Genomic DNA, 15,048 nt, shown 5'->3' with positions numbered 1-15,048 from the left:
CAAAACCGGGCGATCAGTGAATGTAATCGTCGGGAGCGTTTACGGCGTTTATGGGTGGATATTTCAGCCGCGTGTGTCGCACGTGCTATTTTCCGGCGCGCCTTCTGTCCACAAACGTTTTTCGCGGTTCAACTTTCGATGGTCAATTGCAAACAGTTAGCCAGCAACAAATGATCGCGCGACTCGTTTCCGATGGAAACGCGAACGCTTTCGGCCTTCTGGCTGCTCGCGCTCGCTTCGCGTTACCAAGTGCAAATGGAAACAACGGGTATGAATAACTGAAAAATATTTTTTACCCGCCCCGATATTTCGCTCGTCTTTCTTCGTCGGTTTGCAGCGCCGCGCCGACCGGTGTAATTTCATTCGACGCACTCTCTCGATGGCGCATCATGATGTAATAATTAATTTTAAATACCGGCCCATTGAAGTGTGCTACATATTCAGAAACGTCTGTAAAGTAATCCCCCGCTCGAAAGCACCTATACACGGGCAGAGGGTGCGTTTTGTTGTAGGTTTTAATTACTCGGAAGCGAATCGAGTGTCTGGGGCTCCTTTATATCGCGTACATTGCCAGGATAAATATGTAGGATATCCAAATTTCCCGCCGTGCTGGGATCAAATTCACGGGGCACGGGCGCGGAGGGGGGAATTATTTGATGCGAAGCTTCCGGGAATAAATTTTTAATATTCATTATGTGAGCCGGCTCGGGCGTGCGACGTGATTAAATTCCACTCGACGTCGAATAATCAATGTATCATGCATACATTACACATGTCAATATTGTGTGCACCAATTTCGCGTTATTTCCTACACACCGATTCAACTAATATTGATTCCTATTCAAGCATCTCAATCGCACAAACAAGTACAAACGAATTTTAATTACTTCATCTTTCCTTTTTTTAGCGAACCGTACTGAAGTGGCTGAAGTAATCGTTAGTGATTTAGCTTGCGAACAATCAGCTGCGTTAGGAGCTGCTGTAAGGCATGAATCGATCCGACACTTTCATCATTGCTAACAACGTCGCTTCTGACAGCTCCCAAAAATGTAAAATAATACGAAAATGACTGTTTCTCGTTGCATTGTCCCGTTACTGTGCATCCTAATTTTACGCATTAACATCGAAAATCATGCTCGGGCAACGAACATAACGCGGAATCGAATACGGTGCTCCGTCTGCACGGTTTTCGGGCAGAATTCGCAAGGCGTGACAGAAAGCTGAGGAAGAATTACGCAAAGCGTAATAATACTATTACTCACCGAGAAAAGTGATTACGGAGAAATGTTTTCGCCCCGCGTAACAGAATGGAAACGTTTAAAGGAGCGTAATCCCCTGATTAAGGTCGAGCATTCCGTACGAGAATACCTCGGCAAGGCGAACAATAAAGTTTCGCGAAAACATCAAGGTGTAATTTCGATGGGGATATCTCCGTTGCGATTCTCCATTATTCAACCCTCGAGAAGCGAAACGCGTTGAACGCCGCGCGCCGGCTGGCGCGGATGAACTCGTAAAAGAGCGAGCTTTTTCGCGCCGAACGAACATCATCTTGGAATACATTTGAATCTCATTCGGGCCAGGGAATGCTCATCGCCACCTATGATTACCGTCACGGAAATACACACCACCGCTCACGAGAATCACGAGACAATGGCCGAGTCTCGACAATTTTTAACAATTACTATAGAGACTGGAATTCCTCATCACAATGGATCCGTCTACTACACTGTTACAAGTCTGAAGCAATAGCAGTGAATAATTATCGTGATTAGAAAGATTATCATATCTGTATGTCCTCTACGTTGAAATTCATGTTAGCAGATCAAAAGTAGACGTAAGGAAGCACCAGAGGTTTCTTGTTAGTACGTTCAATATATCGATCTACGGTAGCCCGTCGAGTTATATGCGTTAGGCGAATATATCACCGCCGAAAGTTCTGTGGACTTTTTGGGGCACAAAGCTTTGCTCGAGCACAGAGTGGGCCAAACTGATCGCGTGTTTACACGGAACGCAACCGGGATTCAATCGATCTCGATTCTTTCGCCGCGGGCTGTGCTTCCACGACCGCCAATGAAATTACATTGTGCCAGGTTAGGAACGAGCTTAGCTCAATTTCGGAAAGTAATGAACCTGCTGGCTCGGGACTCTGCACCTCGAATAATCAGGTCAATTTCTTCAAATATTCTGACAAAAGTTTTGAGAACAGTGATCAATAATTTGAATATCGTAGAATTTTCTGTTGAATCTCAATGCATATTGTTACGCCTCGGATGAATTGATCTACAATCATCCGAGAACATAGAAATCTGTCGTAATTTTGCCATTTACCAACAGAAATCTGAAAGCAATTTTAAAGAGCAATTGAAAGCGGTTATCCGTGTACCCGGTTATTGACATAAGGGTTGAATAATATTTCCAGGGATACTCGCTCAGGCAGCATTTCTGCAATCCAATGGAAAGCTAATTAGCATTACTTGATTATACACACGAAAGCCGGCGAAGTAGCAAGTTTATTACAGCATCGTGACCTGCAATAAACGTGAAACGTTGTAGATATAATTTTCGAACACGCGGACTTCCTCCGGGCGAATTTAGTTGGCTCGATTCAAAGTAGAAATTCGCCTGATCGAATCGACAGTGTGTTTGCCGGAGCGCAGAAATGGAACGGCGCTAAATCAAGCGGGGCGCCGATTGGGCTTGCCCGGTCGAACCCCATAAAAGTTCGGCTCTCGAGTGCCTAAGCGAGAGAGAGAGAGGGAGTAGGATAGCGGTTGCAGAGGGAGCTTATGATTGCGTGCTAAGGTTTCGTAAAGCAGGTCCGTTGCCGTGAGACTTATCGAACTATCGACTTCCCTTCGAGCGCTAACCCTCCCTTTCATTGGCCCAGATAAAGAATGCTCCGGTCTCATTTGTCGATGGCTCGTTCCTTCGATGGCCCGAGACGTTTATCGACGGAAGATATATGGAAATTACGATAATGAAGCAATTCCGCGTACTTTCTCTATCTCCTTGCCTTCCCCACCGTCGCTCTTTCAGTTTTCTGACACGTGACGGCGCGGCGCGTCGTTGCAGCCAACGAAAATGGACGCGTTAAGTCGATCGCGATACCCAGAGCGAATGGTAATTCTTTTCAACGACCGGGCTTGAGTTCCCGGTCTCGACCAACCATCGACATTGACTTTTTTCACTCGGCCGGTTGCCGGCATCCAGTGACAAAACTAATCGAGCTGTGAAATTAGAACTTCGACTTGTCGAGTAGTCGCTCGCTTCCGACGACAGAGGTAAAAGCACAGATCTGGGAATAAAAAAAGATTAGTTCCGGGGGAAGACTTCGGTCGGTGCCGGGTAATTCTTGCTCGACGATAATGCCTCCAGGTGGAAAAGTTTCGGCGGCCCGCTATCCGCGGGCTTCGGTCGCTAAAGTATTATTCAGCGGGAGCTAATTCGCGACGATTTTTATCGGCCGTTCTTTGTTACTATCTCTTTTATTGATTTCCATACTTAATCGAAGTCTGTACGATTTTCACTAGCTATTCTTCTAACAGTCAGCCCTCGATGTTGACAGTAATGGAACATAAATTATCGTAGTCGAAAACATGGCATTACCACATCACGGATTCCTCATGCGAAGTAGTAACGTCCAGGAATGGTCAGACAAACTCATGGAATGGATTAGCACTGTGGATTAGCATTTTTATGTAAAACATTTTTCTCGGTTTTCTTGACACGTGACACTAATTCTATCTAAAATTGACCTATACAGTGAATTCTCGATATATGTCAACAACACGGGTCTTGCCGGTGTTGTTATCGTCCAGGAGACATACCTGAGCCGTGCTATGATTACACTCCTCGGTGTCCGAGGCCTCTTGAGCTTCGAGTGGGGATCATTCCGTTATATTTATCATCCAGGTCTTGGCGACATATATAGAGAAATCACTGCACTGATTAGCACGTTGACTGCCACCCCTAAAAAATTCCGTAAGATCAATTGTAATAAAAACTGCAAAGTTCATGAATTATTTTTATTATAAACCATGCAAATTTCAATGGAGTTCGGTTTAAGCAACTGTACTAACTAAATTAGTTCTTAAAGATGGACGAACAATTCTGTCACCCACATATGACCGACGTGCGAGTCGTTAACACGTCCCATGTCATGCGGTCCACCAGTAAATTCTTCATGGCTGTGAAAGTGTCAATTCGAGACTAAATAGTACGATTTTAATGAAACCACTTCCCAAGCCAAGCGCGAGGAACGATCTTTTCGGTCCAGAGCCGACCAACTGGTGGCCGTCGTTACTCGCTCGGGGCGTAGCAAGTCGGCGCGAATTTTTTTCGACGAGCTTTTTCTCTGGCAACGTTGCCGATATTGTTTTGAAAGCGTGGAACGCGGGCTGCGTTTTCGTCATTGACTCATCGACGCCGGGCGAGTCCGCGACTGGTACGGGCGTAGCCGCCGCGCCGATTAGAAAGGGGACACGCGAGAAAAATAGAGAGCGCGCGCGGAAAACGTCGCGTTACCGCGTCCGCGTCGTTCCCGGTAACAAAACGGCGCGCCGCGGCGACGTCGACATCGGAATTGCAAAAATTCACGTGCGGTCCGCCGGTTTCCACCGACCTTCGCCTCTCTTTTTCTCTTTCTTCCTTTATTTTTGTTTTTTGTTTATTCCACCGACTGCACCCCCACGGGCCATCGGGGCCCGCGCGTTTCCTCCATTTGTTTCGCACGGTTGTACACGGCGTACGGGGAAATTCTCATTTACAAGGACGCCCGACGATAGAGGAGCCCCGGGACGAATATCATTCACGCTCCTTCCGCGGCTGTAACAAAGCCGAATATTGATTAAACCGTGCCGCGCGCAGACTGCGTGCAGGTAATTAGTAGATGCACGGAGTTTTAATGGCCCTTTAATAACACGCAACATCAAATTAGAAGGGCGGCATGCCGTCCAACCCCATTTCTCTCCCCGTGGCCCCGGTCCTCCATCTTTTTCCCTCGGCCGGCTGTTATATTTTACGCGGGGAACCGCCGTCATCGGGCCGGGGCCGTGATTACCCGCGGCCTTGCGAAGCAATTTCACCGCGGACCGTCATTCGGCTAAGTTATTCGCTAATATAGTTGCGAAAGGGAGCACTTATTAAGAAGCGTTACGCCGTCCGGGGAGAGTTATCCCCCTCCCCCTCTCTACGCCTTTGTTCTCAGAACGATATCGGGCCTGGCTTCAGGTGTACTTAATCGAATCATTGTATTATTAATTGTTGGACACGGCGCCACGGTGCTGCGGGGATAAAACACCGGATAAAGTGTACACGTCCAAGGCACGAGACAGGTGTTTCCGTAGTAAAAAATTCGGGGTTGCAAGCTTTTCTCAACTCTTCAACCAACTTGAGCCCCGTGCTCATTCTACTTGCTAGAAATTTGTCGACTTTAACTTGGTCCAGTTTCTATTTATTCTGTGAAAGAAAGTTTTACGTTTACAGTAGGTGATCAAATTATTGGAGTCATACTCGATTACGCGGCATGTTGACACTTTACATTGCTCGGCGACCGAGGCAGCTCGAGATTCTTGGCCAATCGCGGAGTATACCCCCCAGTGGAGGGGATAGGCGAACTAAGATCGTGTACCTCCGTTCGCCTTACAATTAGATCAGGCCTGGGCAACTTCTTCCCCGCCGTCGCTTCACGACCCCCACCCCAGTGCACAGGTTCCCCCACCACCGGCCTCTTGTCTCTCCCGATGACAACTTCCTGCATAAGTTCCTAGCCCCGCGTCCCCTTCTCCCACACTCCATAGGAGCATGGTGGGGGGTCTCAGGAGAGGGAAGAGGACTCGCTTGTGGCTCGCGAGCCACCAGTTGCCCAGGCCTGCCTTAGATCAACACTTTACTGTATTTGCTTCGCTTCTGATTTATTATCTTCTGTACAGGAAATGTGTGTACGAAGAACATTGTGCGACTACTCGTAGAATATATACGATCTGCAGTCACTAATGTCTATTATAATTCTACTCTCGAACAAAAGTAATCCAAACTTCGCAAGAGTGATACAAATTTGAACGATATAAAAGAGTCGACCGCAATGGATAGTAGTCCGTGAAACTACTCTAAATCACGAGAGTAATAACGAAAAGCTCAACAGGAATCCAGTAGGAGACTGCGTCTCGCTCATAAATCTCCCAAATTGTGAATTTAAATTTCAGATGAGGAGAAAAATTTATTTCATCGACTACAGAATTAAAGTGGAGGGCTCTTTAACCCTGTCCGGCACAAACGTTTTCTTCTACCATAAAAATGCCACGAATGCGAGAGTTCATTGTCGCAGGTTTATCTAACAGTAGATAGTTCAATTTGTAAACGACTGAAACGATTAAAAATTGTGTGTTGATTACTCTTTACAGCCTCGTCGCTGTTCCCAAACGACTTTTCAGGAATAGTGGATGCTACAAGTTGTGATGTGGTTAGTTAGTCGCGCGTTCGCTCTGGTAGGTACAAAGAGACAACTATAAAAGCTAGCTATCCCAATATTCGTATCAGTATGAAAATCCAGTTTGACCGGCCGGTCTCGTTTCTTCCGAGCGTCGTTCCTCTTTGTGCTGGAACAACCGCCTGTTACGTTTGCCCCGCAATTATAGCCTGGCACGTTCACCGTGAAAGAAATACATTAATACGACGTTGCGGCTCGTAAATTATGAAACGTACAAACCGTCCGACGAAATTACGGTAGAACGATCCACGACAGCGGAATGGCCGCGGGTCGCGGTGAAAATTTAATAACGCACGTCCGTTCTGTCTGATTGCAATCCAATTAATTACGCGCGGATATTTATTAATCGACCGCTTCCGAGCCGCGAACTTGGGCCAGGCTTATTGCGTTTGCGGAGCAAACAAACGAAATTGCAAAATGCCCGAGGTGCCCGGCCAATTTTTTGGTGTTAATTTTGTTGTACAACACGAACGGTTGGCAGGGGGGGGGCGGCAATGTTAAACAACCGGACGACGCGATACGAATCCCGCCCGTAGTGAATATTAAATGTTTCAAGTTTCGCGGCACGTTTTATTGATTAATCTCTGAATATTTCACGGCGGGGCACTACGGTTCGGCAAACTTATCGATTATTGTTATCCACGGTGCCTCAGGAAATTAATTTTGAGCAGTGTACTGAAGATATTTGCTGATAATGCAGCCCCGTAATTCCGAGTTCACGTGACTGGAACTAACGGTAACTTATCGTCAATTTAATACCGTGTACCTACCGTTACAGTCGTAAATTTCGGTACATTATAAACTCGTTATTAATCGCGCCAACGTTACGAACCGGCGAATACGGCTCCGAATCCTAAGCTAAGGAAAATAGAAGACGAATAACAATAACGATTCTCAGTTTAACGAAGAACAGTAGGTCGGAGCTGATAGATTAATTTGTACGTGACTCCGGACGTGTTCCGTTAAATTGGAGAATTTTTAACCGAGGAATTATTTCTGATCCTAGATACGGGGATACGTGTATAGGCGAAGAGAAAAATCCGGAGGAAAAACGGCACGGTGGAAAATAATCTGGTCCACGGAGCTCTGCCATGAAACGCGTTATTATTAATTTATTAGCGGTTTCACGAGCGCGCACTGTTACTCGCCCGAATCGTTACCAAAGAATAATTAAAACGAGAGGATTTTATCTCGCCGATACAGCGGCAATCGGTGAACTGCACGAGCTCCGAACAATTAAACCCGTTCGAGGCCCGCTGCTCGGCGCTGCCCGTTTCATCCGTCCATAGAAAAAGCCTGTGACCGGCACGGACACTTTGCGGATCAATAGTACCCTGATGGCACGCTTCTCGATAATTGTAACACTGCCGCTGCACGAAAGGCACGAAACTGGCCGTCTCAAACTCGATGGCAGATTTTTCTAGAGATGTTGCAGAAAGCTTCGACACTTATTCTTTGTCGGTGAAAGGCTACACTTCTACTCGTAACAAGATACTGCGATTTCTCTATATATGTCGCCAAGGCCTCGACGATAAACGTCGCGGAATTATCCCCACTCATTATCCCCAGCTGAAGAGGCCTCGGACGCCGAGGAGTGTAAACATGACACCGCATTTCCTCTGGAGACATACAGGGCGTTCATTTGAAAACTTTCCAACCGAATATGTCGAAAAGTATGAGAGATATTAAAAAGTTACAGTTTTTTATTTGGGTATTCTAAAGTATCAGGATTTATTTGGCTTATCTCCGAAACTAGCGCGCGGATAAAAAAAAGTATCCTACGAAAATTGCTGGTCTTTTTACGTACAATAAGATCCCATAATAAAAAATTTAGGTGTCTATTTGGAAAAACAAAGTTGACCTTCAAATGACCTTGAAACCCCCTTCCTTCCCCCTCGAAATCCTTGGTATTTTACACTTTTTTAAATATCTTTCGTACTTCTAGAGATATTCGGCTGGAAAGTTTTCAAATGAACACCCTGTATATCGCGAATTCACTGTACTCGGAAATCGTCGCGCACATACAGTCGGTAATTCCTCGGTGCATGTGAAAGAATGTGCAGCACATTTCTGAAAAATTCCTTCCACAAGCTCGAGACTCCTTCAATAGTCAAAATCTAAGCCAACAACAAATACATATTTATAATATTATACAAAAGGAAATTTGTCCGGTGTTTAACGACCCACCTCAAAGACGCACGTGCTGTGCTGAATTTCTGGATGCAGGTGAATATGAATGATTAGCGTACGTAACGCGGCTGGAACTCGACGCTCGTTCGGCAAACTTGCAGGCGCGCCAGTTCCTCGGATATCGGATCGGTCGTCATTCTTGTCGGTCGTAATATTAATTGGTTTAATTAAGTTGCCGAATTGCTGCCGCTCTGTCGGCTTGTCCCGGATTAATGCGTGATCAGATACGGAGGACCATCTTGCCTGCGGTCGGTCTTCGTGAAATGTGTCACGCGTCGCTCGTCCGACCCGCCGTTACGTAAATTCGATCTATTAATTAGTCACGATGATTTATTCAATGAGCAAGCGTCGTTTAATTTGCGGAAAGCGGTCCGTGCCCGCTCGACGGGCTGTTGCGAGAGCAGCAAACACGGAGAACCCGGGCACACTGCGGGACCTGTTTCGAGCAACAAAAGGAAACGTTTTAGGCGAATTAATTTACAGATGTGTAAAGTGGCGTACAAACGAGCGGCATATAATTTATCCCTCGCGAATAGAACGCGATCGTTTTAGACTCGTTTGAATTTTGCAACGCGATTATGTGCGTTTAACAGTGTCTTATCGCTCGATTGTTGGCGCAACGATAAAGAAGCTGCAACTTATCCTATAAATAACGAGATACAGAGGGGTACGTTGCTGGCACACGCGGTAAACGAATATATAATTAAATGGGGTTTTAAGGTTTGCACAGCGAGCGGAGTGTATTACGGGAAATTATATTTCTTAACCGTGGCGCATAAAGCACTCTTAAGTATGTCGGCTTCTATTAAAAAGTACCTTCTATTTCTTTTCGCCGCTGTTCACGGAAGACGTCGTGAACGTAATTTAATTTTCCCGTGGAACTCGAGCTCCAGCGTAAAATCGAAACTGTGTACGTAGTTTCAGGCTAACGTTCGTTTTAATCTGATTTTGTAAGCAGGAATGCTCGTTACCCTTCATTCCATTCAATTTTCCTTTCATCGTAACCTTTGAATAATGTATCCTGAACTTCGCTGCATTTTCATAATCATCCACGAAATTAGGGATTACGCGTAAGAGGATGAATCGAAAATATCGTACGAATTTTCCCCGTAAACGGTTTCCAGGTTTAACGGAGATTAGTTCGAACGTTAAAAAAATTCATTTCCTCAGGAACGAAAATTTCTTCAGCGATACATCCATCAGACGCAGCAATTCGGTGAAAATAATATCCAACGCTGGATCTTCAGGGAAGAGTAAAATGTTTTGCGAAGCGATTTTCATCGGACGAGAAAATGAAGGATTTTTCTAAAACGAAATAACTTTCCCCGCAGGGGAAACATTTAGATGGAAGTTTGTATACAGCTTAACGTTGTAATGGAGCCATGTCAGATTACTGTGCAAAGAAGATCTTCGAACGAAATACGACATCACTTTTCGAAGCAGAATTTTTCACTCGATGTCCATCATTTTTGCAAAAAAATGGCAAATGTTTTGTGTTTGTTCTTCTTCCGAGGTCCCTTTGCTTTTCAATCGATCGAATATTGAAACTACTGAAACAATGGCCGACATTGTTGCAATTTGTAAATTTAATTAGATTTAATCGAGCGTATGTTGTTTCCCGGTATATTAGTTATTCGACTTAATTTAACGAAAAAGAATTCATGAAACAATCGAAACGGTTCTCGACTGCAAATGTCGTTTCTTATATTCATTTTAATTGTAACAGAAAACTAATTTACGTTGTCGTTTCGTTTCCTATATGTCACACATTTTGGTCCATCGTGTAATACACAATAAGGATAAATCTAAATAAAGTTTCATGAACATCGACTTACATCGTGACAGCATGTAACAAGAAAATTTTCTACCACGTTTTTATCGATTGACACGAGTCACGTAGTGTTTCCGAGATACTTCGCTCGTTATTGCGTTTTATAACAGGCGCTGACGTATTACGTAAGGAAAACGCGAGTGCGAGTAATATGGCACACCATTCTTCGCGGTCCATTGTTAACATAATTTGAAATGGGAATGTTATAACGAGTATTATGTACGTCGACGTTGTGAAACGTATCGGTAATCCGTCACGTTACCTGATCAAAATACACCGATGCTCAAACGCCTTAGGCCACTCATGTTGTATTATAATTTCACAGCTTCACACAGTAAAATCTTTATATTACTGTGCGCGAATAAAACTTGATCTCCTCACACTGCAGACGACGCTTTGCGAACAAAGAGGTCACGCAGCGACCTAAAAAATTCCATAAAATCAAAGCAATTTATTTATCGAAGCTTCTGCATTTTGCAGATCGTAACCTAATTTGGCGCACGGAATACCCAAAAATGAATTTTTGAATCTGGACAAATAATCCACAGAATGGACAAAATGGTAAAAATGATAATCGGAACATTCGAGAATCTTGCAATATCAGATGATCCAGCAAATGCTGAATTATTAAATTCAGTACCGAGTATAATTTTTACGAGATAAAGTATTTTTGTTACTGGAGCTTTCGATTATATTCGCGTTTTTGTTGTCATGGCTTGGTGATCTATGGTTAAGTTTATTATCCCGCCAAAATGGCGTCAGTGTAGAAACGGTGGCTCGATAGAGAAAGCCCGAAAAAAGAAACCAGGATTGGTGAAAGCATCAGAGATTCCATGGCGAGAGGCGATCGCAGTATTGTCAGTCCGTGGAGCGACATTCCGAAGACAACGATATTCATGCTCCCGGAGTATCATGCTGCAGTCATGCTGCGTCGCGTCGGTGCCCACGGATTTTTCCGAGTTTCTCGCGAGGACCGTGTATGGAAATACCCATCAGACGTGTTCGCGCTCTGATGGCACGAACACCGTGGACGGGCGTGCAAAGACAATGCATCGCGTCAGCCGCCTGGAGAAATTTTCAGCATTCTCTCTTTGCTTTCATGCGATCTCCTTCGCGCCCCCCTTCTACCTTTCTCTCTCTCTCTCTCTCTCTCTCTGTCTCTCTCGCGTCGTTTCTCCTCCCTCCGGCAGTCTACACGGTTGCACCTTCGAAGATCCGCGGTCGGTAGACAGATACGTCAAGAAGAAAGTCAGAATCTTATTTCCCGAGATGCTTCTCTTTCCCCGAGTCCTTTCTTCCTTTCTCTCTTCGTCTCGCGCCTTTCTCCGCCGACGCGACACACCGCCGGACGCGGCCTTCCTATCTCGCATCACTGGCGATGGAATAGCGTATCAAAACTGTAAGACGCGCGGGCCCGTAGGGGGTTGACAGTCTTTGCGGTGTAGGATCACGCGGGTCTCGGATACCAGACGTCTCTCGAGAATCTCGTTCTGGAAAGACGCGAGGAATCGTTTTTCATCCTTCAACTGCGGGAGCTCCGCGGACAAGGGACTTAGACCGCCTGTGTCCGAGCCCCATTTTAATAAAAACCCTCCTCTTCGGTTTCCTCTGCGTTCGAATTTTTCAGAATTTATTAGGGGGACCCATATGTAATCAATTATTTTGAAATCCAAGACAAACTTTGTAGTAAATTCAAGATTTTATTTCGTAATTTATTATATAATCTCCATCATTACTAAGGACAGTTTGCCATCTTTCATTTATCTGAATTCTTACAATGTTTCACAGTTCAGTCTAAAGTGTTCCGTATGCAACACGATTCGTTGTACAAATCAATTTTTATCTACCACTTCAGCTAAGTAATTGTTCTATTGCACGATCTCTAACGTTCCACTGATTAATAATCGAGATTCTACCGCAAGACGAATTAACCCTTAACGGTCCGGAAGTATTTCATATTTACTTCCCACCAGGGCCAAACTATTGTTCATAGTATAGAGAGGAAAATATTTATATTTTATTTTATATATATATATTTATATTTTTTTTATTTTTGCTGCAACATACGCGGCATTGGACCTAGTAAGTAAAATTGCCACGCCGCTTATATGGCGGCATTGGTCCGTTAAGGGTTGAAACTTTGACTGCCAAATTAGAAACCTCGAAAATTAAGTTGTTTAGTGAAATAAAAATTGAAAACAAAATTAAATGTATGATACTGAGTAGTCCTCCAACTTTCTTGAATTTAGTGATCCTAATCAAATTTGGTACAATGAATATACTAACCTAAGAATTCGTTTTAAAACCTGGATAAATAATTCCGTCGTTAAACAAGTGAATATACGGTCAAAAAATCGTGTCCTACCCGGAGTCATTTTTAATTCGTAAAGTCATTTCAATCGTTCAATATACTTGTTGATAACGCAACGCCATTATGCGGTACTAGAAATATTTACTGTGCCGCTCGAATATTATTTAGATCTCCGTTGTTATTAACAAGAGGAGAGTAGACAATACATTGTCATTATCATATCAAGTATTCAGTACGCATTAAATGGCGACCTATTAAAATCTCATGACTATGTTTAATTATGGATACCGAAATGACCATACGATGCAAATTTGAGAGTGATGCAACAAACATTTACGGTTTGTTGTCCTGTATCTTGTTATGATCATATTAGTACATTCTGCAGTTTATGTATTTACGAGAAGAATGCTAGTTTTAACTGATTGAAATTATTAGCGGGAAAAGTGAATTTCTGTTCCCGGATTTAACGGGGAAAATGTTTGTTTTGCATGAAGGCTTATTGTCTTACAACTGATTACAAGAATCAGCGTTCTATGTTCACAATGTTCAAGCAGAGCCGATCGTTCGAGAAAGTTAATTGAACGTCGCTGAGGCAGCTGAAAATATCTTTCTGGAACGTTTGCTTGACGACCGTTCCAGTTTCGCGGGCGACCCAAGAGAAGCGAGAGGTCGTTGGCGGTGGCAAAGGAAAGAAATCGCGAGCAGCGGGGCGTCTCGATGTATCGAATTTCGATCACGTTCCCTTTCCGTGTACTTTCGGTGAATTGGTGCGAATATCGCGTCGCCCCGAGCCAGGAAAACCTCGTCGCGCTTTCTGCGGTCACAAATTCAATTTTGCCGCGTGCGTGTGCCCCGAGCGGCCGAGTGTGTGCGCTGCTGGAAAGAGGTTACCGACGGAATTAAGGGGAGGAGGGGGATGGGGGGGGGGGGGGGGGGGAGAGGGAAGAAACGAAGGAAAGTACAACGTTAATCAAACAGAAAGGCGAACCCACGTGAGAGCGAACGTGTAATTGCCGACTCAAGTTTTCCGTAAGGCCTGTAATCAACGGGCCTTGATTAATCAGGCTGCTCGGCCAGTTGCTCACCGGCGAGGAGAGCTTCTTTAAGTGACCCAATCTGCAAAGTAATCGCGTTTACGTGGCCACGGTTCAAGAAGGAGAGGGTCGCTTTATTTTAGAAAACGCCGGGCTTTCGTTTCAAATTGAACACTCGCTTTGACTCCTCGAGCTTGGAAGACGTTGCCCGGCGCGGAACGAAAATCACGGTCCAACTGAAATCGGATTGGCCTTTTCACGGGAAAATAATTTCAGCATCTTTTGCCGATGGGAACGCAGATCTTTATCGTCGCTGAACACTTATAATCGATTTACATGTGTATGTACCTACAGCTATTTATATTTCTCATTAATTTGAGGGATAAGTGTACTCGTGCATTTTTGACCAAAAACAATTAAGGGATCTAAAAATCTTACGGTATCACTAAAAACGGTATCATTAAAATGATTGGAAAAAGAAGTTAACCTATACGTGGTTCCTATGTCTCGCAATTAATGCAGACAATTTTTATTTTAGACCTTTATGCATTTATGGCTTCTGAACATTTTCAAAAAATGCTAAAATGTAACATTCGACGGAATTTAGTGGAATTTTTATTTATTTCAGATGTAAATTTTATTTGGCTCCACTTTCTTAAAATACCTCTAAAGAAATTGCGAATTGTATAAACATCCGTAGTCTAGTGATTACTATTTCCTGCCATAATCTCTCTCTCTCTCTCCCTCTCTCTCTCTCTCTCTGCACAAAAGTTCGCCATTTATCAATTAGAATTATGAATCGACAACACTAAAGCTCGATAAGCAACGACACTATTAATAGTCAAATTTATGGGACCACAATTGGAGTACGGTTCTATTGTGCTTTCCAATGGGATGGCAGAACAACACTGTTGTCAACATACCATCCTATAAAATATACAATCGACTAAAGTTGGCGCTCAACCGAACAAATGCATTTGACGGCAATCGTGGGCAACTGCAGTCGGACAAGTAGAATAGGAACGTCCTATTGTCAGACAAATGGATTGGGGATGATCTATGGTGAGAGAAATGGAGTATAGGAAGCTTCTATAGGGGCCACGTCCTCGAAGGGAGCAAGGCGAGCTGCAGCTAAAATCTAGGACCTTGATAGTGGGGGTAAACGTAGGAATAGAGAGAAATAGGTTGGGTTCAA

Source organism: Halictus rubicundus, chromosome 7 (assembly GCF_050948215.1).
Source record: "Halictus rubicundus isolate RS-2024b chromosome 7, iyHalRubi1_principal, whole genome shotgun sequence".
NCBI classification, from domain to species: Eukaryota; Metazoa; Arthropoda; class Insecta; order Hymenoptera; family Halictidae; genus Halictus; species Halictus rubicundus.
Note: the sequence above shows the minus strand (reverse complement) of the source record.